The sequence below is a fragment of the Diadema antillarum genome, unplaced genomic scaffold (assembly GCF_040938485.1).
Source record: "Diadema antillarum isolate AM-2024a unplaced genomic scaffold, OU_Dant_1.0 seq00000550_RagTag, whole genome shotgun sequence".
Taxonomy (NCBI): domain Eukaryota; kingdom Metazoa; phylum Echinodermata; class Echinoidea; order Diadematoida; family Diadematidae; genus Diadema; species Diadema antillarum.
The window spans coordinates 2,875,874-2,881,900 of NW_027271495.1; the positions used below are offsets into that span (position 1 = coordinate 2,875,874).

A 6,027-nucleotide genomic window follows, 5' to 3' on the forward strand; every position below is an offset into this window, starting at 1 on the left:
TCACCCTTCATTGGATGCCCATTACATGTGCCAACGTGGGAGGTGACTTCAATTACTACGATGTAAGCCTGGGTGGGAGCCGACATTTAATGTTACAAGGGATGAACACTTCGTCAACACAAGTTCTTGAGCTTGAACCGTGCACTTCCTACCGCCTAGCCATACGTGCCGTGGTCTCTGGGAAACTAGGCAGAGAATCTACACAAACTGTTTCTACGACATCGCTATCAGGTAGGTAATATTTAGATATAGGTAGGCTATATTTTGTGCTTGACATTTTTTATTCCAAAGGTTCGTTATTCAGATGGTGCGCTATTCACACAAAATTCGTTATCAACGCAAGTTTCGTTATTCCGAAGGATACGCAGGAGGGTTTGCTTGAAAGAAAATGAAAGGGCATTCGTTATTTCAGAAATGAATTCTTACGTTAATCCGAATGTGGTGTAGGGCTCGTCATTTAAAAAAATGGGAGAGATTTGCTCCGTCAATCCGACAGTTAAAACAGACAAAATGAATATAGTATAATGACTTGCACTTCAATGTATTGGATGTTCATTTCTTTGTTTTGGGAATTATCATATTCAATTCCTACATTGAATATTTTACATTTCGGAGTAACGGACCTTCATGATCGGATGAAAACAACATCTTGTCACTTTCGAACCATGGCACCAGAACCAGAAACTCGGAATTGAACCTTCAGAATATAGCGATCAGTAATCATTGTAACTGTGTTTGTAATATGCGTGTAAGCAGAGAGTGTGAACAATAAAGGCCGTGTCACACCTTTCCGGGCAAGCTACGCGGGCTTGTTGAGGGAGGGATTTTCAGCACGCAGGAGAATTTTCCGCGGGCGGACAAGAATGTTTGCGAGTTTCGCACTTGTTTTTAACCTGCTAAACGCGTGCTACTTACCTTCTACTCGCGTGTTTTCCGTGTGACCTGCGTTAGAGCTTTGAAACCGATCCGTTTTCTGTTACGAGCGACTTATGGGTACTGAGAAGTATCTTCGTTGGAGTAGCCTGCGAGGTGCTGCCGGTAAAGGCCGTGTCACACCTTTCCTGGCAGGTTACGCGGGCTTGTGGCGAAGAGGTAGTTTCCAGCACGTAGAAGATTTTCCGCGGGCGACCAAAATGTTTGCAATTTTAGCACTTGTTTCTTACCTACTAGACGCTTGCTACTTAGCTTCTACTTGCGTGCATTCCGTGTGACCTGCGTGAGACCTTTGAAATCGATCCGTTTTCTGTTACGAGCGACTTATGGGTACTGAGAAGTACCTGTGTTGGACTTGCCTGCGTGGTGCTGCCGGTAAGAGTCTCCTACTGGTGTTCTGCGCGTACCTCTGCGAGCGAACCCCACTACTCACTCGGAGCATGTTCAAGGCCTTGTCATACCGTATCTGAGGAAGTTTTGCGGCTAGACTTGCGGGGAAACAAATTTGCTACCCGGGGCTCTCCGCAGTTGGTCCGCATCTGACAGCTAGTACCTAGCGCGTATCTCGCCTGTAGTTGCCGGAGGTGCTCACGTGCTGGAAGTCCGATTTAACCGCAGCCAAGTTTTGATCATGACCAAAACCCCGTGAGTCGCGGGGATGCCCAGAGAGGTCCACGCATAACGCCAGTAGGAGGCCCTTAATGGCGGCAACACTTCCCAGGCAACTCCCACGCAGGTACTTCGCAGTCCCCGTATGCGGCCAAGATAATGACATTCTGTGGGACTTCTGCCATTCCTTCAGCGGAATTCCTTCACTTAGTTGTCAGTCCCTACGCGACTGGCACAAAGGTCACACAGTATACCCGCAAGTAGAATTTAAGTAGAACGCGTCCAGCAAGTAAGACACATGCACTGACTCGCCCAAATCCTTGTTCGCCCTCAGATATTTCCGGTATGCTGGAAAATCCCTACACGCAACAAGCCTGCGTAGCTTGCACGGAAAGGTGTGACAGGGCCTAAACATGGGTGCAGGTAAAAAAATTTGCGTGAACACCTCCGGGCGACTACGGGTGAGATACGTGCTAGGTACCACTGTCATGTGAGGGTCATCTACAGGAACCTCCGGGTAGTAAAAATTGTTCTTCTCAAGTCGTACGCAAGGCTGGCCCGGAAAGGTGTGACACGGCCTTAAAGGTCCTATTTACCTTTGGGAACATTGGTTTAAAAAGATGGTCAAGATGTCACAATTGATGTATATGTGTAGGTCTGTTGTATCACAAAACATCCTTCCATGTAAAATTTTTGCAATAAAGCCTAAAACATACGGAAATATTAGTATTTTTCTCAGGAAACCATAACTGTTTAGTCTGAAAACATTTTTATTTTCGTTACTATTGTTCACATTTTGTGTATTTAACAATACTTTACATCGATAATACGGATTCATATTTTTACAGTGGTTGTTTCCAACCCAAACTCACATCTTAGAACTATTATAAAGCACTAATGCTTGGCTTTTGATTCATCTGGAAATGGTAAAGTATACCTTAAATGAATACAGGAAACATGACGCATGCATAAAAGGTGATCTGCATGATTCGCAATACTTGCGCTAGACAAGATCCTTTGTAATATTTTTATAGATATTGTGATGGGGGAACAAGATTCACGTGTAATTTTATGGGATGTTTATCCTTCGTTGCTTTTCCAGTTATGATGTAAGAACATATGATTTGATGAAATTTGGTGATCATAAAGAGACAAGGGAGAATGAAAATCATTGTAAGGTGAACATTCAAAGAGGAATTATACCCAAATGATATCATGTAAATTGAGTAAGTGCAGCACTATTAGTAGAACACATCAGTGAAGTTGATTGCGGAAGATCTGACAATCCGTTCATGTGATATGAATTTGTAAAGTTTTCATATCGTCATTGCTGGATGAAAAGACACCAACAGTTTGTGACGTCATTCCGAGACAACAATGTTTGGAAACTGTAAAGAAAATCACACGAAATTTCAGATTTCAACAAAAATTACATACATGTATTTCCTCAACTTTTAACGGACATAAGTTAAGGGTTACAGTCATATTCCCTTGCTTTCTGAAAGAGATAAGTAGAGTGTTCTTTGATTGCGCTACAAAAATGGAAATTGTAGCATACTGAGTCCTCTTCTTAGAAGACGATGCGGCTCAGTGCTCAAGACCGAAGATTTTCAATTGTGTGGTCCGTGGTTGGAGTCCGATTATAGGCTAATGACCATGAGCAAAGCACTACTATTAGTTCTTCGATGAGAAATTAAAGCTGTCGATACAGTGGAAGTAAGTATGTAAGGACTTCCTTGGCGATAGCGTTCATTACATCAAAGCATACCCTTTAACCAGTACTGCAGGATTTCAATCGTCAACAAGATCATTATCAATATTGTTATCGTAAGTTTTAAAGTTCTGATCGATTGTTGTACACGACGGTAAAATTAAGTAGCAAAAGATAACAAGAGTAACGAATGTAATAGGCAGACAATATTGACCGTTGATACATGTATGTACGACAGGCAAATCGTCTCTTTCATTCTCAAATCCCTAGAACTAATAACGGTGTTGATTGGACTGGAGAACATGCAAATTCTCATCTAATCCTAGCTATCGTGATGCCTAAGTCATGTTATATCTTACGCGTTTTCTCATGATAGCTTCATTGGTCAATCTTAGAGTTGTTCACGTTAACTCGACGTCTATAAAAGTGAGGTGGACGGAACGAGGGTCATGTCTAAGCCAGAACAGGAAAACTTCAGTGCTGGTGACTTACCAGCTGATAAGAAGAGAATCCTGTCCGAGACACTCGGTGGGCGACACTGAGCAACTAAGCAAAAGCGTAACCGGACGTCGCGTGGTTCTCGCGGGACTTGAACCCTCCTCCACTTACAGAATCACCGTGACTGATGCTAACAACCAATCTACTGAGATAGAGGGAACCACTTCGTCTGGAGGTAAGCAAAATGAAAGATGAAAAAAAAAGAAGGTTTTTTGAGACAATTATTTCCGGTACGAAAATAGATAAGAAAAGCCAGAATTATCTGAAAATCTTTCTGTATGACTCACTTTCGTATTCCTCGTTTTAATCGAATGCCAAAAACATCCCTGAAAGTGAGACCTTCGTTGCATTTATTCTCTCATATTCTCAAACTAGGAGTTAGAGTAAACCTCTTACAGTCAGATGGGAAAAACTCCCTTCAAGGGTAAAATTTGTATAACGCATTAGTATTTATAGCGTGGTTGCTTATTACCTCAAACCTCTAAATCATACACAATTTTGAATAGACACGATTTGTTGTAATGATCTGTAACACGTATTCATCGTATCAGATTGTTATGGTTACGATAAGAATGAACTTTATAATCTCATAACAGCAAATGGTCACATGTTCATAAATATCTAAATGTTTATGCTTAAAAAGCCAAAAAACAAAACAAACACCAAAAAATGAAGACTCCACATCTTTCTACCGGTTTCGACAATGTTTAGTTTTAGTGGACAGCGCCGAAATCAGTCAGGTAAACTCTACGGCTGTATCAATGAGATGGGTGGTGAGAGGAGGTTGTCCGGACCAGACCAGTACAGCCCAGGTGCGGGTAACCCACCAGCTAATAAGAAGAGAAGCCTGTCCGACCACTGCAGTGTACAATCGGCCGGTGATGGGCCAATACGTCACACAAAGTCATGTGGTTTTGACTGGACTTGAACCCTATGCTACCTATAGGATCACGGTATCATCTGCTAGCGTGACTGAAGTCCTCGCGACCACCTCGATCGCAGGTATATTGACATTTGGCTATTGACCTCATGTTACCTCTTCAATATATATATGGCACACACTATGGAAACACGAATAGGCACTGTGTGATACTCAAGCCCACACAACATAACGTTCACATTCGATATCAAACATGGTTGTTGATAAGTACTTCACATGTCACAATTTAATTCATAGTAACGGCACTACCGAAGTTACTTTGAGACGCCTTTGGACACCGTGGTAGTCATGAATGGAATTTATAAACATGATTACAGTGATTCTTGTAATTAATCTGATTAGTCGAATTTTCTCTGAACTGTTTCATTCATTGCTCTATTCCTATCTTCGAGAGATAATTTTTCAAATGATAGCGTTACCTGACAGCCAGTTTAATGCATTTGACCTTCACTTTCTTCCTACACTGTGTCATCTGACTCGAGAGATCCTCGCTCTGTCGCCAATTTGAGAGCTCAATATTGGAACAAAGACAGTATCACTTTCGTATGGAACAGACCAGGTTGTGAAAACTTACGCGGGAACTTCCAGGGTTACGAATACAAGCTCGTGCAACAGAGCAACCAACGAGTCATCAGTGACGGCCTTGCGACAATCACGTCTAAAACGTTTGACAACCTTATGGCGTGCACCAGCTATGAAGTCCGCCTACGGGTGGTTACCGAGACAGGAGTGGACACGCGATACGGTCAAATGGAAAGCTTCGAGCGATCAACCAGTAATGCAGGTGAACCGATTCAGATATATCTTACTTTAACAGGGACCGTTCTGATTTTATCTTTATCAATTCTAGATGTGTCTTTACAACAGTGGCGTTGTTTGAGATTTTTTCCCCAATTTACACGACAACATGAAAATATGGTTTGCATTCCTACGTATAGATTAATAATTTCTGTCAGCAAATAAGGCATAACAATTATAGGTAAAATTTTGTACAGATATTCGATTGTACAGCCTAGATTCAAAGGAAACTTGCAAAAAAAAAAATCTCCCATTAGGCATATTTCATAAGAATTCAAAGGAACTCCAAAATGATGATACTCATGGTAGCGCCAATATCACTGAGGTACCTCGTACATTCAATATCTTTACAGCACCTGGTTTGGCGCAAAACGTCAGCATCAGCCAGCTGACTTCGACAGACGCACAAGTGACCTGGAACAGACCAACCGAGCCGCCTTGTTCTGTGAGTTACTATTATGTAACTCTCTACCTTTTGAACACAGACCTCTGCATTCCTTCTTCATCTGAACACCGGGTCGACAGCGGATGGGTCAGC

The 6,027-nt window shown here is 42.1% G+C and overlaps 1 long non-coding RNA gene across 1 annotated transcript; it reads left to right on the plus strand.

The window, feature by feature from the left end:
* LOC139734857 (uncharacterized) lies at window positions 1-4,589 on the plus strand. Its single transcript, XR_011711186.1, has 3 exons — window positions 1-231; window positions 3,630-3,926; window positions 4,463-4,589. It is a non-coding gene; the product is annotated as an uncharacterized lncRNA (long non-coding RNA).
* Window positions 4,590-6,027: the final 1,438 nt, after the last annotated feature.